This window comes from Rhipicephalus microplus, chromosome 8 (assembly GCF_043290135.1).
Source record: "Rhipicephalus microplus isolate Deutch F79 chromosome 8, USDA_Rmic, whole genome shotgun sequence".
Lineage (NCBI taxonomy): Eukaryota > Metazoa > Arthropoda > Arachnida > Ixodida > Ixodidae > Rhipicephalus > Rhipicephalus microplus.
The window spans coordinates 102,016,218-102,041,089 of record NC_134707.1 but is presented as its reverse complement, the minus strand read 5'-3'; the positions used below and the strand labels follow the sequence as shown (position 1 = coordinate 102,041,089).

The following is a 24,872-nucleotide window of genomic DNA, read 5'->3' as shown; positions in this document are numbered from 1 at the left end:
ATACAAAAGAAAAAACTGGCTGTAAGTTCTAGTGCGTTGAACAGTAGTTTTATAGGTAAATGTGATCTAAGGTAGTATTGTGTTCCAGTTTTTGTGATTGGCTGGTCTTATATAGAGATCATGTCTGACAAGGTTCTAGGACAACGCTCAGTGAGACCATATGTTTGTGGATGATATGCCGACGTGGTCTTATGAATGGTGCCAGAGGCCTGTAGGGCTATGAAAAAGAAATGTCTTGCCACGGTTACTCAGTAGAACACAAGGGTCGCCAAGGCACATATTGTCACGCAGAACAAAGTCGGCCAATTCGGACGAGCACCAGAAGGAGGAGCTGCCGTCTCAGCGTAGCAAGTAAGATGGTACACGGCAGCAACAATCCATCTGTGACCTGCGGGTGCAAGCGGAAAGGGTCTGTATAAGTTTATGCCGGCGAACTTGCGGAGAGCGGACGGACATGGGAGAGGTCGTAGCGGGCCGGCGGAAGTAGATGTCAAACGTTCTCAGTGCTCACAAGACGAACAGGAAGTGTTGTACTTGGAAACACTAGTGGAGAGGCCAGGTCAGAAGCAGCGAGTCTTGAGGCGATTGTAGGTTTTATGAAAACCGAAAAGGCCAGCCTTGGGTTTAGATGGCAGAGTATATACTAACGATTGGTGCTTATAATGCGTCTTGAAGTATGGAACTGACCATGTTTCAGGGCTCTTAGTGTTGACATTTATTTTACGACGTTCTTAAGAGGGCAAATGTTTTGCGTAGTTTTCGAGAGATTTAAAAGCATATCACGCAGAATGTATTATACGGAAAGTATAAAGGTTGTCGATTCTAATTATATCGGATTTAAGAAACTCTTCTCTAGTGCTGTAATAACAGTCCGTGTTACCTATATAGCGAGTAATGTTCTTCTGTAGCGCGATAAATCTACGTATGGTAATTATAGTTGTTGTGCTCCATAATAAAGAGCAATAACTTATTTGGGCATAAACTAAAGCATTTTAGTCATGTAATTTGACTTTTGAAGGAAGAGAACTACGACATCGCGATAAGACACCTTTCACAGAGGAGAGGTTTCCACATAGGTAGTTCAGATGTCTATACAAAGCAAGCTGGGAAGAAAAGTGCATGCCAAGAACTTTGAGGCCGTCAACCATTTCAATTTTTTACCTTCAAAAGCAATTGCATTATTACACTGAAGCAACTTATTTTTGGAGCGAAAGTAATTACCTAGTTTTCTTCATGTTGATTTAGCTGAGACCAGATAGAGCCTTCGTAGCAGTGCATTACAATCAGTTGTGAAGTTGCGCAATTAGTTCCCAGATTATACGACAGTGATGTCATCAGCGTACCTAATAAGTTCAGCATTAGTGTCAATATCCACAATTTCATTATTGTAGATTTCAAATAAAAGCGGCATTAAAACGTTTCCTTGAGCAACGCCAAATTTGTTTGAAAGCAAAGACGACACGTGACCGTTGACGTAAACGCACTGATATATGTCACTCAAGTAAGACTTGAACAGTGATAAGCAGCTACTACGCAGTCTATTGCAGTCTAATTTGTCTAATAAAATTTTCCGACTTAAGCAGTCGAATGCTTTGCTGAAATCTTTAAATAACGCCAGCGATAATGCTTTCACTTCTATGTTCCTTATTATCGTTTCTTTGATTGGCAGATGAGCTGTTTCTGTTCACCAGTGTTTCCTAAATCCGTGTTGCGCGTTAGTTATGGCATCAAATTTATCAAAGAAATTGACCATACGGCAGTGTATAAGTTTTTTGTAGTTTCTTGGAAAACACAGGTAACACCGAAATTGGCCGGTACTTGTTGGGGTAATTTGGGCTACCTGCTTTCAGTATTGCCGATACTCAAGTTTATTTCAGTGCCTAGCCAAATACACCTGATTCAAGTGTTAAATTGAATATGTGAGCCAGCGCAGGTGTAAAAGAAGGTACACAACGCCTAACAGCACCCAGTTGCAGGTTATTGGTGTCTAACGCTTTAGTATTTTTCAAGGATTGAAACGTAGCACAGACTTCGTATTCGTTAGTACTTTGTAAATAAATGCTATCGGCAATAGGACTTGTGTTGGTTTTTTTTTGACGTTGCAGTGCAGGTGGGGTAGGCAGAAAGAATAGCAGCACTAAATTAATGTTGGTTAAAGTGATTAGCGAGGGTATCGCCTTTCAGTTCGGTACCATCTTAAAATATAGTGTTTGAAATGCTTTGTTTGGCCCATTGGCCAAGAACACCAATAATCATTTTCTCTGTCTTTTCAGGGCGTTCTCGTGAGGCATATAGAAAAAGTTGCTCGTAATAAGCTTGTTTGGCATGTCGTAGGTCACTATTTAATTGGTTTTTAAAAGCTTTAACTCATTTTTTATGTATTTGCGAACGCGAGTTCACAAATAAGTGATACAAGGAATTCTTACGCGAGATAATGTTCAGGTGTTCTTTCGTCACCCACGGTTATCTCACTTTTTTCCGGTGGTTTTACTTCTTTCAGTAAAAAATGCCTTTCGTATGTCTTTCAAAACTTTCCTATGAACTTTTTTGACGCCTCATTAGCGCACGTTACTGTCAAGGCAGTAGACTAATCTTGGGCCATTATTTCAGGTTTAGAAGCAGCCAGTCCATTTCCTGTTATTCGCTGCACAGTGAATGTTTGAACTTCACGGTTTGGAATTCTTTTTAGGTTTTCATGGAGCACATAAACAGGAAGGTGAACGTGAATGCCCGATGCAATACTGCTGGTTGTGTAAGTTTTTGTCCCTGCATTTATTATTAAAAGGTCAAGGCATGACGATGTGTCGCACATAATGCGAGCAGGAGTAATGTATAGTTTTTTGAAACCACTCGAAGAAAGTAGCTCAACAAATTCTCTAGCAGTGCAGTCATCAAGAATATCAATGATGAAATGACCGCCACATGGTTTGGTTTGGTTTGGTTTGCTTTTATTTAAGGCAAAATTGAACAAGATTGCCTTGGGGGATACGACTAAAGTATAAGTAAAAGCCTGACTTAGTCGTGCCACCCAGGCAACAAAGCAGAAACATACTGCAAGTACAGTACACAGAAACTTACAACATCACGTGTTATCTTACACGGCAACCATAGTCAAACAGGAACTGCCAGAAGTGTGAATAAAAGAATAGAAATATAAACAGTCCTTATTCGAGTGGTGGCAAATAACACAAACAGATGCATGTTTTCTATCAAATAATTTAACAAGAAACATCTTGACTAGAAAATCGAGTTGCGCTACAAGACAAATTAGAGTATAATAAACAACAGGCAAGGGACAATAATGAACAAGGTGCAATGAATACAAAAACATCATTAACTACTAATGTCAACAATCAAGAAAAGCATCGATTTCATGCACTAGGAACTCTTTCGTAATTTTTTAAATGATCTACCTGAAATTCCGTCTTCCAGTAAATGTAATATAGTTGGGTGTTTGTTTGGAATGTTTGGAATTTTTGACGCTAATCGTTGGTCACCGTAGTTCGTGCGTGATCTATATTTGTATATTAGGCTCTTTCTCAGCTCGTATGGTGTGTGTTTCACATAATATGTGTCCAAAAATAGTGATGTATTTACTTCATACTGGTGTATTATCTCTAGACATAGCTTATGTCTGTATAACAGTTTTATAGGCAATACTTTGTACATTTTAAAGTATGGTCGAGCACTTTCGTAAAGGGGAATGTTAGATATAGCACGTATAGCACGCTTTTGTAATATCAACAGAGAGTTAGGGTTTGTGGTGGTCGTTGTTAGCCACACCAAGGAGCAGCATGTTAGTCGTGAATGTACTAGTGCGTAGTAAATTTGCAGCTTGACATTTGATGGGATGTAGTATCTCAGTCTATTTAAAATGCCGATTCTCCTGGAAAGATCTTTTTTATCGCGTCATTGTGAGGAGACCAAGAAAGTTGTTCTTGGAATAGAACTCCTAGAAATTTTATTGTTGTGCGCGGAATCTCGGTGCTCTGGAAGTAAATTGGAGTGCATGGTATGTGAGCTACTCCTTTAGGCTTGAAAAACACGTACTTTGTTTTAGCGATATTCAATTGAAGTTTATTTGCATATAACCATGAATTTAGTTTCTCCAACTAAACGTTAGCTTCTTTATATAGTTCACATACGTTTGAACCTGTGAAAAATACATTTGTGTCATCAGCATACAATATTATTTTCTTGTGTCCATCGATATTTACGATATCATTATTGAACAGCAGGAATAGGATTGGTCCAAGAATCGATCCCTGGGGGACACCATACTTAATGTGTTCAACTTGAGAGTGTGTATTATTTACAACAGTATAATGTTTTCTAGACGAGAGATAACTTTGTATTAATTGAGCCAAGTGAAAGCTATTTTTGCCAAGTGTTACATGCCAAGTGAAAGCAATTTTTGAAACAAAATCCAGAAAACTTTCATAAAAATCTAGAAAGTCTACTATTCCCACTCGGTGGTCTACTAACAGCGAATATTTTTTCTCGATCCAAGACGGCGAGCTTTTCAAAATCTTCTGTAGGCCCACAATGTTTATGCACCAATTGTCGTTATTTTTCTGCAGTCCCATAAAGTGCAACACCCGCTCCACGTTTATCCAATCGATTGGAAAAGAAACTCTTATATAGAGGCAGTTTCAACTTGCTACTGCTATTTGTATACCATGTTTTAGAAGGCATAGGATCAGCCAATTTAGATGATAGTTACTCCAGAAAAGGCAAAATGTCCTCCTCTTCATTCCCTGCAGAGCGACTACTAATAGGCAAAACTGATTGGCAAGTTGGGTAATCAGACTTAATGGCAGAAGGTGACACTAACCTTTTGCATGCACAGTCGTTATTTATTTTTGATAATACGGTTCAGTGCTCAGTCTAGCTTGTCACTTGCCCCGGCACAGTTGCATATAACAAGCCGGAGAAAACCTTATCGATGTCATACTCATTCACAACATGCACGGTGTATGTAATATCAGATTGCTCCACGTAGATTTTCCCGGTAAATGACCATACGGATTTTCACCTTTATTCATACTTATTCTTCACAGCAAGAGCTAGAAGTTTCTGCAAGGCTTGGCGAAGATGCTCATTCACATAGATAGCATTTTCACTGGTCAGTCCGACATATTTGTAAGTCAGTCGAGCTCATTTTGCTTTCCTTGTAACGCTGTCTCGCTTCGCACGAGACTTAAACTGGACAATGATATTACATCTGCTGCTATCTCGGCTCGGCACCCGATGACAGACCTCAGTATCACCTGCAGTCATGTGTTCACTTATGGCACTGCCAATTCTAGAGACAATGTTAATAACAAATTCAATGTCTTGTTTCGGTAAACCTTGTATTTCGAAGTTTGCTTTCCTCGAGTATTGCTCAGTAATAACAAGCCTTGCTTCAAGATTCCTGCCCTTGCTGTCAAGTCATTTACACTCAGCACGAAGAGAGGTATTTTAGCTTTCAAGATCCGTGTTTTTTTGATCACATCGCCCAGTTTGTTCTTGTGCAGCTGAAGTGAAGTGAAGGCAAAGCCAATGCTTTCCATCAAGTGACGCTGTTCATTTGTTAGCAAACAAATTTTATTCTGTATATCTCTTTCAAGGGTATCACGCAAAGGTTTGATCTCTTTTTTCATCTCTTATTTTATCATTAACAGCTCTGCCTTCATTCTTCCTTGAGTTTAGCAACGTCTTTTGCCAGTTTCCAACACCCACACACAAATACAAGGCAAAACAAGAACGAAATATTTTGGATTCACTGTTGAATGCACAACAAGCACGTTTCTGTACGAAAAAGCCAGCGACTCTATGGAAACAAGAATTTCCTAAACGGATGCTATTGATTTTCGGTCAGGCAATAACCTTTAACAATTACGTTCGAATGAACTCTTGATTACAATGAAGTTCATTACACTCTTCTGTGAATTCATTATTCGCTATTTTCCATGAAGTCACATCGTGTTCACGTGTATTCTATTCTATAAGAAGGGTCAGTTTACTGACTGGAGATCAGTCCGTTTAGTAGCAAGAACGTGTTTATGGCTTTAGCAACATACAAAATGCCACTTCTAAAGATGCTGGGAAATAGGGCGCATTCAGTTGGACCTATTTTGTTCTTATTCCATAACCTGTTCTTACGAAGTGTAGGAAATGATATACAAAGCGATTCAAACTTTGATGGAGAACTCGATATCATAAAAGTGAGTATTTACTAATCATTCATTTTGCCTCATATTGCAAAGTTTGGCGAGTGAGGTCGACAAACGTTGACAATATGTACCCAATTTCGTTCTGATGTAGAATATGTATTTCTGAGCATCCAGTGACTCTGTGGTACCGGAGTTCTGAAACTATGCGAGTGCATGTCCGCCTAAATACGTTACAAATGTTTTCCTAAAATACGAATAACAGATCAGAGCAAAACTCTAGTAATTTGCGAAGGCATTTCAAAGCGGACAATTCATGTACTCAGGAACAGAGACGATTCAACATAATCTTAGGAGGCCGTTGTGAGTGCAAAGTAGTTAACGAAAGAGGATATGTGGGGACATATATGCACTGCTTGTCCTTGCGACATCGCTTTTACCATCGTTTATTTTTTCGCGCTGTGACTGTCTTTTGTAATAGAGTACAAATTAACGTTATTAACACAACAGTAACCGGAATTGTCATGGGGTGATCTCCCGACCACATTGAACGACATCGCACAACAATACAGACTAAACAGGCACAAATACCTTCAACCACACAACAAATAAAACAACATAAAGGCCGTGCCTAAGATGTTATTACATTAAAATATGTACCCCAGCCTGGTGATCGTGCGCCTGTGTTATTCAAGCCTATACCCGACGGACGCGTGCAAATCGTACGGGGTAAGGGCCACACTGCGACACATACTTTGGGAGTGTGCGGAGAGAGTCAATGTCACTCCCGCCGCTTACTTCGCTGCGTATGTCAGGCTGGGACGAACTCCGAGGCGAATTATTCGCAAGTCCAGAAAGCACTTCATGCACTGGTGACAATGGTCGAAAAAAATTTGGCAGATCCCACGAACCTGGAAATCAACGTTATGCGAAGCATACGGAGGGAAGGTGACCGTGTTGCTATTTTTATTAAAGCGAAACATCATGAAATGACGATACATTTATGTGTAAATTTTCAAACACAGACATATGCTGTAAAGTTCGAGATGTTTATATAACCAGTTGCTTGCACTTGCGCAACGATGCCAACTGAAACATGCGTAGTAGCAACACCAGAAGTTGATATAAAGCGCTGATGCTTGCAAAGATGCTGGCCCTGGACACTGCCACATAAACCAACTTCAGCGCATGGCAACTAGCCATAATTGACGTTAACCCGACGTGATGGCTGTATCAAAGGAGTGCAAATGTATTATTTATAAAATTGGTCAGGCAGCACTGCACCCACTACTGACGTTTCACGAAGATAAGCGTCTGTTTGAAATGGTTCTGAGACCTGGGTAAAATGCTTTATCGCCACGCAGAATGCTAGGGTTTGATTGCAGCTAGGACCCTAAAATCGTTGGGTAGACGCAACTGATGTCAGGTATTTCTGAACGCTCACATGCTGAAATTGTGCATGTGTGTTCTCGTCGTTCCTGTAGTGGATACCAAGTGTGAGTCACCTCTGGCACATACCCGCCGATGGCTATGTGCCACTGTCTAGCGCGAAGTGTTTGATGTTGTACGTGGCAGGATTGTGACATAATTTATGTCTTAATCAGCGCGTTATATTCGTCAAACCATCCTACCTTCCCATGCTAATTTTGGTTCACGCCAAGTTAGGGGGTGACCACAAGGGCACCGAAACGTAAGCGGATAGATAGATAGATAGATAGATAGATAGAAGGAAAACGCCAAAATTCGCTAAAAATGCTTCGCATTTATTATAAACATGGCTGCGCTTAACAGGACCAACGAGGCGGTTTCACTCGGCTCAGTACTGAAGCTTCTTGATAGAAAGTGCACTGGCTACGAACCGCCTCATTCTCATTGGCATAAACAGTTTCATTGGCAAAACAGCGGAAATAGCTGTGCTGTGGGCGCAGATCGAGCGTCTTCAGCAAACTCCACTAGATCTACTTGAAGTTAACCTGTCTAGCGAGCCCGAGGTTGAAGAAGGCAACAGCTCATGTGTATCGCGTCTCTCCGGAAGGTGCTAGCACTTTTGTGTTGCGTTGCTCTACACTGCTACAAGCAAGGCCTTGATAGTTTCAGGGGTAACTCCGCTGAGAGTCGTGCTGCCAATTGCATGTGTCCTAATGAATAAGTTTTCCCCCAATAAAGCAGATTACACTTGCTGTTTACTTGGTTACTGAACGAAGCTATGCCTCAGCCAGTTAATCTTCAGATAAGTCAAATTGTCGTTTCATCTATAAAAGGGGTGATGCTTTCTTTTCGTTCGCCGATCTATGTTATTACGTTTCAAATGAGTAAGCTCGTGTGCTCCTACATACTCGCTTGTTCGAGCTTGCAGTAGTTGCTACTCAAAGCAGATGCATGCACGCACGCTACCAATGCATGGACATTATACGTATACAAATGAACATACATACCCCTATGCTGCGTAAGCGTGACCTTCGCACACGCGCGCGTGTGTGTATATACACACATATATAAATACACACACACACCACACACACACATACACACACACACACACACACACACATATATATATATATATATATATATATGTGTGTGTGTGTGTGTGTGTGTGTGTCCAAGAAACAATACCGCGAATACACTCCGGCACGCATCATCGAATTCGGGTCCTCTCAATCGTGAGTGCGAGGCGTTAACCACTGCACCGCCGAAGATCACGCCCTGCTGCGTTCGCTTAAACAGCAAGCTATGTATATCTACCACTTTCCGCTGCTGACGGGAATGTCAGAGGAATTGCGTTTTTTTTTCAGTATACCAGCAAGATGGCGCTATGGTCGTGTGTCACCAGATCGCGTGATGGCACGTGCTCCAATCACCCGCGCGTATACTTTGCCCCACTTAGAGGAGGGGAGTGACGCTCCCTCGCCCGCCCTTATCGCGTGCTGGAGAGGAGGGGAGGGTCTTACGTTTTGGCTGGCGTCGGGCTTCACCTGGAACGATTCTACTGTAGTTACCAGGCCCACAAAGGTCACTACAATCGTTGCAGTCTCCGTTTGCGAAAAGCGCGTGCTGCCCCGCCGCTATTGTCTAGTGGCTAAGGTACCGGGCTGCGGAGGCTGCATTTCCAATGGAGGCGGAAATGTTGTAGGCCCATGTGCTCGGATTTGGGCGCACGTTAAAGAACTCCAGGTAGTCGAAATTTCCGGAGCCCTCCACTACGGCATCTCTCATAATCATATGCTGGTTTTAGGACGTTAAACCCCACATATCAATCAAAAGCGCGTGATTTTCAGACACAGCGAAGTAACAACTGAGACGCTTAGTCATGCGCATCTGTAGTTGTGAGTACGTTTCGTGCGTCGTTTGTGGGTGACAAATGCGGGGCACATTTCTACCTGCTTTTTCACTTTGCGCGTGACCTTTCAATTAGTTGCGATGGCGTTTATTGCTTCGCCGTTGCATCAAAGGTGTGACTTTCTATTCAGAACAAACTGCCCAACGAAAGCTGCGTTGCGTCATCGGCACTTGTTTCAATGCCATTGTTTGCATGCCGTCAGCATAACGTCGAGCATGGTTGTTACTTCGCGGCTATAAGCTATGTCTTGCTTTGCCATATTGCACGCGAAACTGATATACGGTAGTATCTCATTCCAGTTTTTATTCTCCACATTATTGTACATTCAAAGCATATCTGAAAACGTTTTGTTAAGCTGCTCTATCAAATGATTCGTTTGTGTTCATAGCGGCTTAGAACTGCGTGTACCAGCTTGGCTGTTTATGCTCTACCCCAGCAAGTTATTACTAGGAACCGGAATATAGGCAAGTGACTTTTTTGTTATTTGCGTGTCTGTCACGTCATTTTGATATATGGCTATAAAACGGATGTTAAAAAGGTCTTTTATAGTGTTTTATAGTGCCTGTAAATGCGTGTTTAATTGTTTGTGCTTAAATGCCTATAGGTGCTTTAAATGCCTATTTTTCAAATAATCACCTCTATGACTGCTATTTAGGCACAGATTTAGTTTTCGAGCATGGTTTGAAACCATTAATCATACCAAAAGGCAACATTATTATTCACAAACCCTATATAGTTCAACAAATGATGATGTTCTATGATGTTCCTTTAGGGCAAGCTGATATAGTACAGGCAGTGCTACAGTCAGTGGAGCATGTCATAAATTTTAAAGCCAAAAAAGTTACAGATCTGGAGGACCAAAGCAGACGATCTAATTTTAAGTTCATGGACTACCCGAATCATCCGATGAAACCGAAACATCGCTTAAGGATAAGGTTGTGAAAGACGAGTTCGAAGTTAAACTTGGCGTGAAATTCAGATCCATTGGTCGCATTCATCGACTTGGACATCACAAAGGCAAGCGCGCAGTGATCATATACCTCCAAGATTTCAATGAAAAACAGGAAATATTCGCTAATGTAAAAAAGCTAAAAGGCAGCTCAATATTTGTCCAGAATGACTACTCCGCATTAACATTAAGAAGACGAAAACTACTGTGGGAAAGTGCTAAAAGTGAAAAGCAACTCGGGAAGAAGGTCTCCCTCATTCACGAAAGACTAAGAATAGATAAAGAATACTCTTATTCGGACAAAACGCTGAACAAACGTATTAAAGCAACAAAAACCGCACAGTCCACGCACGTAAAAGGTCAGCGCGATAATACATCGACATTATCCTGCGACTGACATGATGCCTTTAAAAGCCCTAAACAACTCCGAATATAATGTAAACGCCCGCAGTGTGAAAAACAAAACTGAATCCTTAGAAATTTTGTTGCTACAGTATGATTCTCATGTAGCTGTCTTAAGAGACACCTGGCTGAGTGAGGAGATATGTGACAATGACATAATGCCCCCTTCTTACACAGTATTTTGTAAAGATCGACAGGCTAGGGGAGGAGGCATGGCTATCTTAGTTAAAGATAGTGTTCAGGCGGTTTTATTAGATGACGTAGTAGGTATCGAAAGCATGCGTGTTAAAATCTCTATCTGGGGTCAGAGTTTTATTTTGTACGCACTTTAAAGATCTCCAGATGCCACAACGGATGTATTAGAGACGCTGAATAATGAAAAGTCAATGCACGAAAATAAGAAAATTGTTCTTCTCGGTGATTTCAACCTGCCGGGAGTATATTGTCAAAGCATTGCTGCCAGTAGCTCATATAATAAACACGTTAGCATTATGTTCGATATTATGTTAAGGTATAATTTAATGCAGGCAGTCCATGAACCAACTCATGTACAGATTTCATCTAGCTCTGTGTTAGACCTGGCGTTTATCAGTCGTGATTTTTCTGATTGCACTGCATAAGTGGAGCCAGGGCTCTCTGATCACATCTCGATAGCATATTATTACCACTTCAACCACTTAAAAAAATTAAGACGTCCCTGCACGTTCCTTTAATGACTTTTCTCATGCCAATGACCCAAGCATTATCAATTACTTGCAAAACAGTTTGATTGATTTCGAGGGCAACAACGATCAATTACATTGGAACAAGTTCAAAGACATGTGCCACTACTGCCTGAATAATTTCGTTCCTAGTAAACCGAAGAAAGTTAAAAAGAAAACGCCTTGGATGAATCGGAAGATCATTCAACTAAAACGCAAAATAAAGAGATATAAAAAGAATCACGTGCAGAATGACAAAATAAGACAGAAGTAAGATGACCTCGCTCGTGCACTTCGCGCAGCAAAGGAATATTAGTTCTAAATATCGCTTTTTTACTTCATAAAAATTAGCCTGATAAGTTTTGGCACTACATAAAAGATAGCAAGAAACCAGTTACTCAAATATCAGTTGACGGGAAGCCGGTGACAGATAAGTGTGAGGTTGCTCAACACTTCAACTATTTTCAAGATGTATTCTCTAGTGCAACTGTATGCGCCTGTGACGGCACATTCTCCAAACAATAAGCCCCGCCACGGTGGTCTAGTGGCTAAGGTACTCGGCTGCTGACCCGCAGGTCGCTGGTTCAAATCGCGGCTGTGGCGGCTGCATTTCCGATGGTGGCGGAAATGTTGTAGGCCCGTGTACTCAGATTTGGGTGCACGTTAAAGAACCCCAGGTGGTCGAAGTTTCTGGAGCCCTCCACTACGGCGTCTCTCATAATCATATAGTGGTTTTGGGACGTTAAACCCCACAAATCAATCAATCTCTAAACAATTATATATGAGTTTTGTATTGTATGCTGGGCTAATTAATATGCTTCTTAACTTGAAAACTAAAAGTTATTTTGGTCCCTATGAGATCCCTAACATGTTACTCAAACGATATGCCGAGATTCTTGCAAACTTTCTTGCAATCTTGTTTCGTGTCTCAGTCATCACTGCACAACTGCCTATTGACTGGGAGATAGCCCGGGTTGTTCCCGGGTTCAAGAAAGGTGACAGGACACTTTTACAAAATTATCGTCCTATTTCACTGACATCCCAATGCTGCAAACTTGTGGAACATATTAAAGCCAACTGTGTTCGTTAAATTCTAGAAAATAATGCTGCACTAACAGAACATCAGCACGGCTTTCGAAAAGGGTATTCAACGATAACTCAACTAATAACAGTAGTTCACTCATTCGTTTCATCTCTTGATTCTAATGGCCAAGTAGATGTAATATTTCTTGATTTTAGTAAAGCTTTTGACAAAGTTCCGCACAATAAACTTATCATAAAGCTTAGAATTCTGGACGTTCCGGAACACTTCATCAGATGTATTTCTGCTTACCTGACTAACAGGAAGCAATATATTGACATTGGAGGTGAACGTTCTGAAAGTTTGGCAGTCACTTCAGGGGTGCCACAAGGCAGTGTCCTATGCCCCTGCTTTTCTTGGTTTATAATAATGATATTGTTAGCGTAGTAAGCCCTGGTGTTCAAATTCGATTATTTGCAGATGAATGCGTATTATTCAAAAAAATTTTTCTTCTTGTTGATCAGGTTGTGTTAAATAGCAATTTAAATAACGTATTGCAGTGTTGCGAAAAATGGGGCATGTTTTTGAACGCTGATAAAACCGTACTTCTCCCTATAACGCGTAAAAAAGCACCCCTGTCTTTTAATTACCAGCTTGGTTCTTCGCCACTTAGGCAAGTCGATAGCTCTAAATACTTAGGTGTTACAATAACAACTACCTTATCGTGGAATAAACATATAAATAATATTTCCTCCGCTGCATTCAGAAAACTTTGCTTTGTAAAACATAAGCTTCATAATGCCACAAGAAATGTTAAATTACTGGCCTATTATTCTTTAATAAGACCCAAATTAGAATACGCGAGTGCAGTATGGGACCCATACACTCAAACTAACATCACGAGCCTGGGAAGAATACAAAAGAAAGTCGTAGGGTTCATTTTTAACAAGTTCTCACGAGTCGACTCTCCTTCTGAAATAATGAAGGCCAATGGCAATTCCCTTCTCAGCACACGTCGAAAACAGATAAGAATTGACCTTCTTTCTCTTCTTCTGAACCACAAACTTGCGATTGACCCATCGCCGTACCTGAAATCGTTATCAACCAGACCCACAAGGCATCGTCACGCCAAATCTCTAACACCCAATTTCTGCAGGACAGACGCTTATAAGTTCTCATATTTTCCACGCACGGTCTCAGATTGGAACGGGACAACTCAAGCATCCTCAGAGAATCTATTTATCCTTCGCTCTAAATAGCATTGTCCTGAAAATTCAGGTTTCCAATCTTTTATTACAGCGTTATTTCTTTTCTTTTCGTTTTCTTTTTCATCTTGTATGTGCTGTACGTATTGTATACTTATGTATTCATTACTTCCTTGGCTTGAACGGTGAAAATAATGGTGTTTATTGTTTTGTATTTGTTTTGTATTTATTTTTACTTTAATCGCACAACATATGAAGTATCATTTTGTGGTGTTTTTTTGTCTTTTGTCTGGTACATGCGTTATTATGAAGTAATTTGCTATGTCGCTTCTTGTGTTCCCTATGAGTGTATGAAAAACTCACCCCAAACAATCTTTATGCCACCGATTGTTCGTCTATGTCCTCTTGTAACTGCCCACCTGCTTGGACCTAAGGGTCTGCAGTATGTAATAAATAAAATAAAAATAAAAATAAAAGATCTCTAGTTTTAGCAACTACCGCAAAACAACCACTAACCGCAGTTAAATGCCATTCGCTGGCCACCATACGCGAACGATGACAGAAGGAGCACGAGGAGTGAAAAATACGCTATTTCTGCAGCCTTAAGTGGAAGCCGTGTCTGCAGGGAGTAAATGAGAGAGAATTAAAGATGGGAATAAGGGTGGCGTCTATGGCCGACACGTCTTCTACGAACAGCTTTCCAGTTGCCTGCAAAAACTCAAGAACAGCAGGTTTTTCTGTGCAGCTGCTAGTAGGCAGAGACGAATAAAAAACAATGGAGGGTTACTCAAAAATGCTCATGTTGATTTCGTGGTGGCGCAGGCCACCAAACCTTTATACCTATACAGCGAAGCCTGAGACAGGCGCTGGCAATGGCGTATTTAGCCTACATTGCCCCGTGCCTCAATACGTTTGTGCCGTATGAAATCCCTTGGCATATGTCTTTAAGTGACAAACATGAAAAAATACGGAACAGGGCTGCAAGGTATGTCACAAGTGATTACTAAAAAATGACAACTGTACCAATAGGCAAAATCAACGAGGATGGAAAGTGCTATCCTCGGGTCGAATTAAGTTGAGACTAAAACTCTTATGTCTGGTATTTCATGGGAAAGCTCGCGTTCGATAATGATTGTACCTAAACAGTCCTGTTCGCGCAATGGTAATTGTTTTAAGATTTTAGAATGTCGTATCAGATCTATTCTCCATATTATTTTGTTTTTGTTAGTTTCATGACTCCGTGAAATGGCCTATGAAGAGAACAAGTGTGCTGTATAAATGAAGGCGTGTTTTTTTTTGACTTTATAAACCATCTGTGGCAGCACCATCTGTAAGCTTGAAGACGCCCAGCTATCTTATTGGCCGAATTGAAAGCTGCGAATGAGAAGCATGTTGAAGCCAGCAACGAAATTCGTTTGCTTATGGATGAATTCGCGGCATGGGAAAGCCATTCCACGTCTCCCCATAGCGCAGGTTTATCGGAGGCTAAGGCTGATGTGTTTCGTGCTGTGTCTAGCAAGGTAACAGAAATTTTATTGTGGTGTAGTAACTCTAAAATTAGACTGTGGCGATCTAACCTTCTTTTTTTGAGCTGGACGATGAACCTAATGAAGACTGGACAAAATCCGAACAAAAAATAGCAAAATTCTGCTCTGAAAAATTAGGCGTCACTGTGACGGAGCAGAAATTTGAGCGTGTGCACCGAATAGGCAAATACACAGGAGATAAGCAGAAGACTATAATAGCAAAAATAACGTTCTTTAAGGATAAAGAGCGAATCTTGTCGTCCACAGACAAGCTAAAAGCATCCGCATTTTCCATACGAGAAGATTTTTCACCAAAAACTCGGCTTCTGGTGAGAAAACAAAGAAATGCAGAAAAATGCGTATAAGCTCTCTGTGCTTATACGCACTATCTGTGCTTATAGCATAAGCTACGAATCGCTTCCAAGATATACATATATGACTCTGCGAGAAACACAGTTATCAAATCTGTCAGGTAGCTACAGCACTTCACGCAAATGCAGAATAAACAAACAAGGCATGCTGATACTTCACTATCACTGTCACTAGCAAACACACGCAGCAATATGACAAAACAAGATTTCATCTCTACTTTTCTGGATGGCAGAAGTTCTGAAATTGTCGTCTTCACAGAAACTTGGCTAAATCCTGTCATCAGTGATGATGAAATCTTCACCTCAGCTAGCTTGTACCATAACTACAGGTGTGATTGCACTGGTAAAAGAGGAGACGGTGTTTTGCAGGGCATAAAAAAACCGTCACTTCATTTTTAGTGAACACTCATTCTGATCTCGAAATAGTTTGGGCAGCCTGTACCGTCCCTTCCTCCAAAATCCTTGTAGGCTGCTGCTATCGAGCGCCGGACTTCGCTTCTTCCTTCAATACTATGCTACAAGACAGTATCAACAAGGCATGTGAAATTTTTAAAGCAGACATTATTTACACATTAGGCGACTTTAACTTCCCCTCATTGACTGGACGACGCTAGCTGTCATCACCATGTAAGACGTCAAACGATTTTTTTTAACTCGACTCTAGATTTCAACCTCTTCCATACTGTTCAGAAGCCTACACGTGGTGCAAACATTCTAGATCTCATTCTAACTACTGCTCCAGACACAATGCGTAAAACTAATCATTTGAACGGATACAGTGACCACACGCTACACCAAGTAAAGATAAACATACCCCGACCTGTAGCTGCTGTACAAGTAAAACAAATTAGAGACTATAATAAATGCAGTTATCAGGAGATGAATTATCAACTAGCATTCTTTTTTTAAAAGTACTTTCCTACCTTGTTTCCACAATCGATTTGTCAAAAAGAACTGGCTAATTTTCAAACAAATTTTGTGTATGTTACTAGACAAATATCTGGTTAAAATTAGCAATGATAAATCGAATCCGTGGTTCACTAAAAATCTTCTGAAAATGCGGAATAAAAAACGGCTATATAATAATGCAAAGTGCTCGGGCAGTTCTTGTTAGCTCAAATATAAAACCTGCATAAAAGCATGTTGCGCTACTTTGCGTAAGGTTAAGGCGAACTATTATTCTATTGATCTACCCACACTACTGAAAAACAACCCAGCTAAACTTTGGAAAGTCATCAATCCCACCAGCAAAAAACATGACATCTCATTACACGATTGCAACAACGTCCCACTTTCAGCTAGCCAATGCCCAACAGCACTTAATTCCTTTTTCACTTCTGTCTTCACAAAAGAGAACAGTACAAACATACCCTATGTGTCCGAGCTTGACTACCAGTTCAAGGAACAAATAGACATTGAGCTACACGGCATAGTTATAGCCATAAACAATCTCAAGTAATCTACGTCAAGCGGTGTAGATGGAATCAATTTTAAGATTCTTAAAAATACAGTAATGGTTTCAAGCAAAACTCTACTCTAAATAGTCCGGCAGTCTCTATAAAGTACCAAAGTACCGTCTTACTAGAAGTTGGCAAAAGTACTACCAATATTTAAAAGTGGAAATAAAACATCATGTGAAAATTACCGTCCTATTTAGCTTACATGCGTTTGTTGTAAAATGCTAAAACACATGATCGCTTCGCATATTTACAGACATCTGGAATGCAATATTTTTTTTTTCAAAGATCAACACGGTTTCCAAAACGGTTTTTCGTGTGAGACTCAGCTGTTCAAACTAACCACAGATCTTCATGCAAATATGGACAATATTCATCAAACTGACTGCGTGTTTCTGGACTATTTGAAGGCTTTTGACCGGTTTGCACACTGTCGGCTGATATTGAAACTATCCGCTTTGAAGTAAGACTCCCGTATACTATCATGGCTTCACAATTTTCAATCTAATATGCAGCAGTACACAACATTGAACAATTTTTCTTCTTCTCTAACTGATGTTTCTTCCGGTGTACCACAAGGCAGCGTACTCACACCATTAATTTGCCTCATATTTAAAAATGATCTTCCGCTACATGTCTCTTCATGCATCAGGGTATTTGTCGACGACTTCTTTATTTATCGCCCAATTAAAAACTTTAAAGATCACCTGTCACTTCAAAATGACCTCGATGTATTGAATGGTTGACGTAGTACATGGCTCATGACTTTAAATGTCTCAAAATGCAAAGTAATATCATTCACACGTATATGTAGCTGATTCGAATTTTTATACAGCATTATTCAGTTCATTGTCTTTATTGCAACGCGATATCGGTACTTGGACATTATACCTACACCTACTCTATTGTGGTTCGACCGCATTAAAGTCACATCTGCCAACGCCTCCAGGTCACTTGGTTTCTTTAAACGTAATGTGAAAGCCACACCTTCAAGCATTCGCAAATTATCATACTTAACTCTGGTTCACCCTCAAATAGAATATGGCTGTTCGATCTCGTCTCCCCATCAAAAATACTTAATTGGCACATTGGAAAAAATTCAGAATAGGTCAAGCCGCTTCATCGCCAATAACTAGTCTCCATTCCAGTATACTGTAGATTAAGCCACAACCTTCACTTCCACTTTATGACATCCGTCTTGACAATGCCTTGATTTCATTCTTTTATAGAATGACTCACTCCTCCCGAATCACCGTTACTGGTCTGCACAAATCATATCTCACCTCACGTAGATTACACAATCATCTCAGCTATTTCCGTATATACGGCTCTACAAACGCGTTCAACAAGTCGGCACTCTGACGCGCCATTATTCTCTGAAATAGTTTGCCAGATTACATTGCTGCCGAGACGAATCATAAAACAGTCCGTCATATGTTACCGATCCACTTCACAAACTTCTCCGAGTAGATGCCTTTCCGCAGCGCAAGAATGAATTTTGGGAACGTTTTCACACTACATCATCATCAAAGCGAATCGTTCGCATGCTACGTCAGATAAGATATTTCTGAGGGGCAGTTATCCCGCATATCGCCTTTTTTTCCTCGCGCAGTAAATTCACCCCGCTGTATTGGCACTATAAAATGTATCGTTTTTTTTATCTTCATCGCGCATAGTATTAGTTTTCGTTTTGTAAAACTTGAATTCGCTTTGAGATTGCGGCAGCTGTGCCATGTAACCACTGCCTTCTTGTGCTCAATAAACGCACACTTTCGCTTACGGTTGGCATGCGTGCGTCATCTTTGCATGTATATACTTATCTATAATGCTTTCTGTTTAATATATTGCAAATGCATCTTTCCTCATGTATTTTTGCCAACTCGACATGTATATGTACTTGTATCTAGTGTATCGCCCCCCTTACTCAACGCCCCCACCCCTAGGGCCTGTAAGGTACCTTGAATAAATAAAAAATAAATAAATATTGTGGAGGCGTCTTCACCGGTGGCAGAAGCAGCAGTGGCGGGCTGTACATTGCGACCAGCGACTCGTAGCGACACGTAGTAAGAACGAACCAGAATAGACAAGTTGTATGGTACAGGTGTTGGATGACGCACGCCCGACGCATAGTTGACAGATCACTGGTCTAGTAGCAATTAGGGCAACGGAAAGGTTTGCCTCATTTCCTTTCGCTTAACTTCTGCAACAGAAGCCACTTCAGGTTCTTGCGAAGTGACAAGAAAGCTGCGGATATATGCACGAACAACCTCATGAATGAGGTCTGGTAGAGAACCGTAACAGCTGGCTGCCAGAGAAGAGGCGCTGGTTGACGTGGTCATTGGTCGGACGTAAGGGCGGCACCATTGCTGTAGTGCTCAATCGGTAGTTGTAGCCTATTTGAAGAATTGCTCAACGATTGTCGGGGGGTTACGAAGAAGACTGGCAAACAGCTGTTCTTTCCTGCCTTGTAAGAAATGCCTGAGGCTGTCTGCCTGCCAGCATCTCGGGGTCAGGTCGTCGAAATAGGCGGGTCATATTTTCCGCTAACAAGGTGACACTCTCAATCGGTTTCTGGGTGCATTACTGAATAAGTTGCTGAGAGTACTCACGGTGGTCATTGTTTGGGAAAATGCTGAGAAGTTGCTGCCGATAATCAACTCATGAAGACATCGTGATGTCGCGGTTTTCGTACCATGTACGAACGCTGTCCGCCAAAGCAAAGAAAGTGCGTGAAAGCTTTTGTTCGACAGTTCAACGACTAACCAGTCCTCGACGTCGTCATAAATCTCTTATGTTGTGGTGCGATCTGTGTTATTGTCAACTGTCTGTTGGCGTCACCCAAGTCAGAGACTGGGACCGGCATCTCCGAATAATGCACTTGGTTTTGTCTTGCTGACAAGTGCACATCAAGGTGTCAAACCCAACAAGGTGTCAGAAGTGGCCGAGCAGACACCTTCACTACTCCTGACCAAGGAAGCCCAAGAAGCATTGACTAACGAGCAACAAATTCCTGAAAGCAAGTTGTTTGAAATTTCTATTGGGCAACCAGACGCATTCCACTTCACCAAGGCTGCTTGTTGGCCAACGTGAAAAACGCGTTACGAGGACTACGCAGTGCTCTCCGGAATCTGCCACGCTTTTGTCGACGTCCAGGCACGTTCGCCATTGTACTGTATGGGCCCGAAAAGTTGTTCACTCAAAGCTTTCTTGCCTTATGCGAACGAGCTGGTTTACTATAAAACCGTCGTCAAGCGTTTCATCGAGAACTTTGTGGATTCGGCCAACAAGCTCCACAAGTCTTCTCACTTGTAATAGGCGCACTTAGGAACCAGATAAAAAGGTTAATGATTGCTATGCAGAATTATGCCGACTTATAAAGCGTTGCAACTACCCGTCTTCTCAAGTCAAGAGCGTCTTGTACCTGACCGGTTTGTAGTAGGCCTTGGAGATCGCCACTTCTTGGAGCAGTTATGCCGTACGTCCAAATTATCACTAAAGGATGCTTGGATTTTGGCGCGCCAGTGGGAAGACGCCGAGAAAGAAAAAAGGCAAAAGTAACTGCCTAAACAATTATACGAGTCGAGATGAGTGCAATGAAAGATCACAAAGCGCCACGGAATCGCGATGCTAAACAGCGCAACGTGCAGGTCAATAAAGAACTCGCTAGAAAGGCTACTTGTTCTTTTTGCGGACGTTTGCCGCATCTTCGCTCATAATGCCCAGCATGTGCATCTCACTGCTATAATTACCGAAAAAAAGAACGTTTCACTGAGACCTCTAATTCCTGTAAAGCAAAAGTGGCCAAGCTTTCCACTCTCCACATGGATACTGTTGTCGCACACGAACACACGAATTGCGTAGACGTCACGGTTTTTATTTATACTGCCTTTTTCAAGGTGGTTTGTTGTGCGAAAGTCTCATTAGTGCCAGCTGATTTCGTGATTTCACTGCAGTACCCCTTGGGCTCGACCAAGTGGACAACTTCTTGACTGGTCCAGGAGGGGAACCACTTCGTGATCTGCGAGTGTATACCCTCAGCTCCTGTGGCAAGGAAAAGAAATTGCACAGCGACTCTATGTGGTGCAGTTTTAACTACTCTATGTAGTGCAGTCACTCACTGGATTACCCCGTTCGCCCCGCCGTGGTGGTCTAGTGGCTAAGGTACTCGGCTGCTGACCCGCAGTTCGCGGGTTCAAAACCCGGCTGCGGCGGCTGCATTTCCGGTGGAGGCGGAAATGTTGTATGCCCGTGTACTCAGATTTGGGTGCACGTTAAAGAACCCCAGGTGGTCGAAATTTCCGGAGCCCTCCACTACGGCGTCTCTCATAATCATATGGTGGTTTTGGGACGTTAAACCCCACATATCAATTATCATTGGATTACCCCGTGCTGCAGGCTCTTGTAATCATCAGAAGGCTAGGAGGCATAGTGACACCCCAACCGGAGCATCATGCGGAACTGTTCAAGAGCCTTGGCATGCTAAAATATGAGTACGAATTCAAACTGAAACCTGACTCCTTACCATTTTAACTTGGTGCACCTAGACTTGTCCCTATCCAATCGCAAGTTCGACAAGAATTAGACATAATAGAGACCAAAGGAGTTGTTCGTCGGATAGATAAACCAACACCTTGGTGTGCAAGACTTGTTGTAGTTCTAAGAGCTTCAGGTGGTTACCGACTTTGCATTGACCAGACTCGGCGGAATGAGGATACGCTTCGAGAAGGCCGCATATTGCCTAGTGTCGAGCAAGTTCTCTGTCTAGTAGGCGACGCAAATTTTTTTCTAAGCTTCATGCCACAGGTGACTTTCATCAGGTCAAGCATGCTCTAGAGTCTCAACAGTTGACACCTTTCATAACACCTTCTGAACAATACTGTTTTGTTGCCTGCCGTTTGTTATCACATCTGCCCCGGAATATTTTCAAAAACAGATGGCAAGGATCCTCGAGGGTCAAGAAGGTGTTGCAAATATGATAAACGACATCCTCGTTTTCGATCACCACAAGAAAGATCACGACTCTCGCTTTGAGCATGTCTTCTCAGAAATCTCCAAAGCCGGAACCCCTCTAAAGAAAAAAATGTGCCACTTTTGTGGGTTTGATGTACTTTTCCAAAGTGCTGTCGTCTCAACCTATGGCATCAAACTTGATCCAGACAAACTAAAGGCTATAAAAGCTCTTGAAGCACCCAAGAACATCGTGTAACTTCGCCTAAATCTCGGAATGATGAAGCGTCTCACAAGGTTCTTTCTTAACATCTCCGAGATAACAGCACCCTTGCGTGCTTTTCTGAGCAAGAAAATGGCTTGTGCGTGACACCATGAACAACAGTAGGCCTTCAGCAAGATCAAACAACTCCTGGTATTATATAGGTGCCTCACTAAATATTACCCATCCTAGGCAAACTCAATTTCAGTGGATGCCAATGCTTTTGAACTAGGAACAGTCTTAGTAGAAACACAACCATGGGGAGAACATCAACCTTGCAGTAACATTTGCTTCTCGCTCCATGACGGTCATGGAACAGAGGTACAGTCAGACTGATAAAGAAGCTCTGGTGGCTACATGGCCAATGCGCAGGTTGGATGAGTTGGTATGTTGAATTCACTTTATCGCGAAAATAGATCATCAACTGCTAGTCACTTTGTTTAGCAAAATGACAATAGATATGGTCCCCCCTCACATCAAAACCTGCGCCTCAAGCTGCTGCCCTACCAGTTAACCATGCAGTATGTCCAGGTAAATGTACTTGCAACAGCCCATGCTTTCTCGACAATACCACCGTAGGTTTCTTCTTCTCTCGACACGGTGGAATTGTTTGCAACAGAAGTGGTTTACAACGCATCCTCAACTTAGCCACTGTATCCGCATAACATTAAGCAAGCTCAATGCACAGATGACGAGTGCACATATCTGCTTGATCTAGCCCAGGGAGGTAGGTCACAGAAGAAAAATTCTGCCCCTACATTTATTGACGTATAGTGCGGCAGCTAACGAGATCACAGTCTGTGACAGTATTCTGCTCAAAGGTCCCTGCATCGTGGTGACTATTCTTTGAGACAAGTAGTTCTGAATCTGCTGCATGAAGGTCATCAGAAGGTATACCGGTACAAGGGAAAAGCCAGAGATTCAGTGTGGTAGCCAGGGTTGCCAAAAGCATTGAGTCTATGGTAGCTCAATGCAAGCAGTGTGCACGCACCCGGAGAAATCCAGCGGAGCAATTTATGTCCACACTATTACCGCGGCGCTAATGGGAAATGTTTTGTAGGAACCTCTTTCACAGCAAAGGACAAACGTTTCTGGTTATCGCGGATTATTACTCCCGCTTCCCTGAAGATATTAGCCTTCGATTATCAACAGCTTCTGTAGTCGTCGAGTTGCTCCAGAGCATATTTGCTCTATGTGGTATCCCAGAAGTTGTGAGATCCGCTAACGGGCCATGACTTTCCTCCGATAAGCTGAAGAGGTTTGTCGATTTCTGTGGATTCACCCTTGCGAGCAGCAGCCCCCATTTTCCTCAATCCAATGAAGAGGATGAACGGATGGTTCGCACAGACAGATCTTGACAAATCAAGCAAACCGCATTCAGCCTTACTCAGCTACAGGGATACACCACGCATAAATGGCTCCCGCCTCGGTCAGGTCCTAATCGGGGGGAACTCAGGACACGAGTACCGAAAATGAAAGAGTTGCTGCTAGCATCTTGGCCTGCTAAAGGCAAAGTGGCGGCTAATGATACGTCCTACAAAATGAGAAGTGAATGCAACCTAAACTAGCATTATTGGGCTAGGCCACTGCCTCTACTGGAGACAGGAGATCGAGTTTGAGTTCGACCTGAAGGAGTCCGAGCTACTGTGGTAAGCGAGGGCCAACAACTCCGCTGTTACATTGTAGAGATGGACCAAGACGTAGTTTTGCAGCGTAACCTGTGACACCTGTCGGGTCCTCACACCAGAAGTCGATGGACTCTGCAATTCCTACAGGTGCAGCGCAGGATGCTTTCCCGGCGAATTCGACGACGGACATACCGGACACGGCAACCGAGGTCGACAGTGATGATGGTGTTGTGATAACGCGTAGTGGCCGCCATGTAGGGCCCCAGGCTGTCTGAACTTGTAAGGTAAACAAGTTTTTGAAGGAATGAAGTGTTGTGCCACCTCTGTTATTGACAAATGTCTGGTGGCGCTGCCCACATTGAGGTATGAAACGGGCGTCTCTGAATAAATCACTTGGTTTTGTCTCACTGACAAGTGGGGTCGCATCTCCTGTGCCTGGCTCTATACGTCTAGCCTTTCAGCCAACCTCCAAAACACAACATCACCATGGAAGGTTTTGGGTATCTAAGGCTGCTACAGTCAGCTGTGAATCACCTCCTGTGCCAATTTCTCCAAGCACAATGCGTAGCTGAGAAATTTGCTGGAAAATTGCGTTCAGACTGAGGCCGCGCTGTCGGTGACTGCAGCGGTGGGCAAAAGCATTCACTTCAGGAATGAGTTGCACTGCCAGACTCTAAGTGTCGGGTCATGGAGGCGTCCCGAGCATCAGTCACAGAAGTCCATCACATCTTCCAGTGTCGCAACGTAGAAACAACAAGACAAAACATTTTGTTGCAACGATAATAGGCAAGACTGTATTTGAACCAAAGGAAAAAAGGAAGGAAGGAAGGAAATTAAGGAAGGAAGGAAGGAAGGAAGGAAAGAAGGAAGGAAGGAAGGGAAACAGGGAGGGAGGAAGCGCCTTGAAT

General features: G+C 42.2%; 1 non-coding gene across 1 annotated transcript in view; it reads left to right on the top strand.

Annotated features, from left to right (window-relative positions):
- The first annotated feature begins 6,051 nt into the window (after positions 1-6,051).
- Positions 6,052-24,872, top strand: part of LOC119185024 (uncharacterized) — a 36,698-nt gene continuing 17,877 nt past the window's right edge. The window contains exon 1 of the transcript XR_012885397.1: positions 6,052-6,209. This is a non-coding gene — a transcript (uncharacterized LOC119185024). The remainder of the gene's footprint in view (positions 6,210-24,872) is intronic.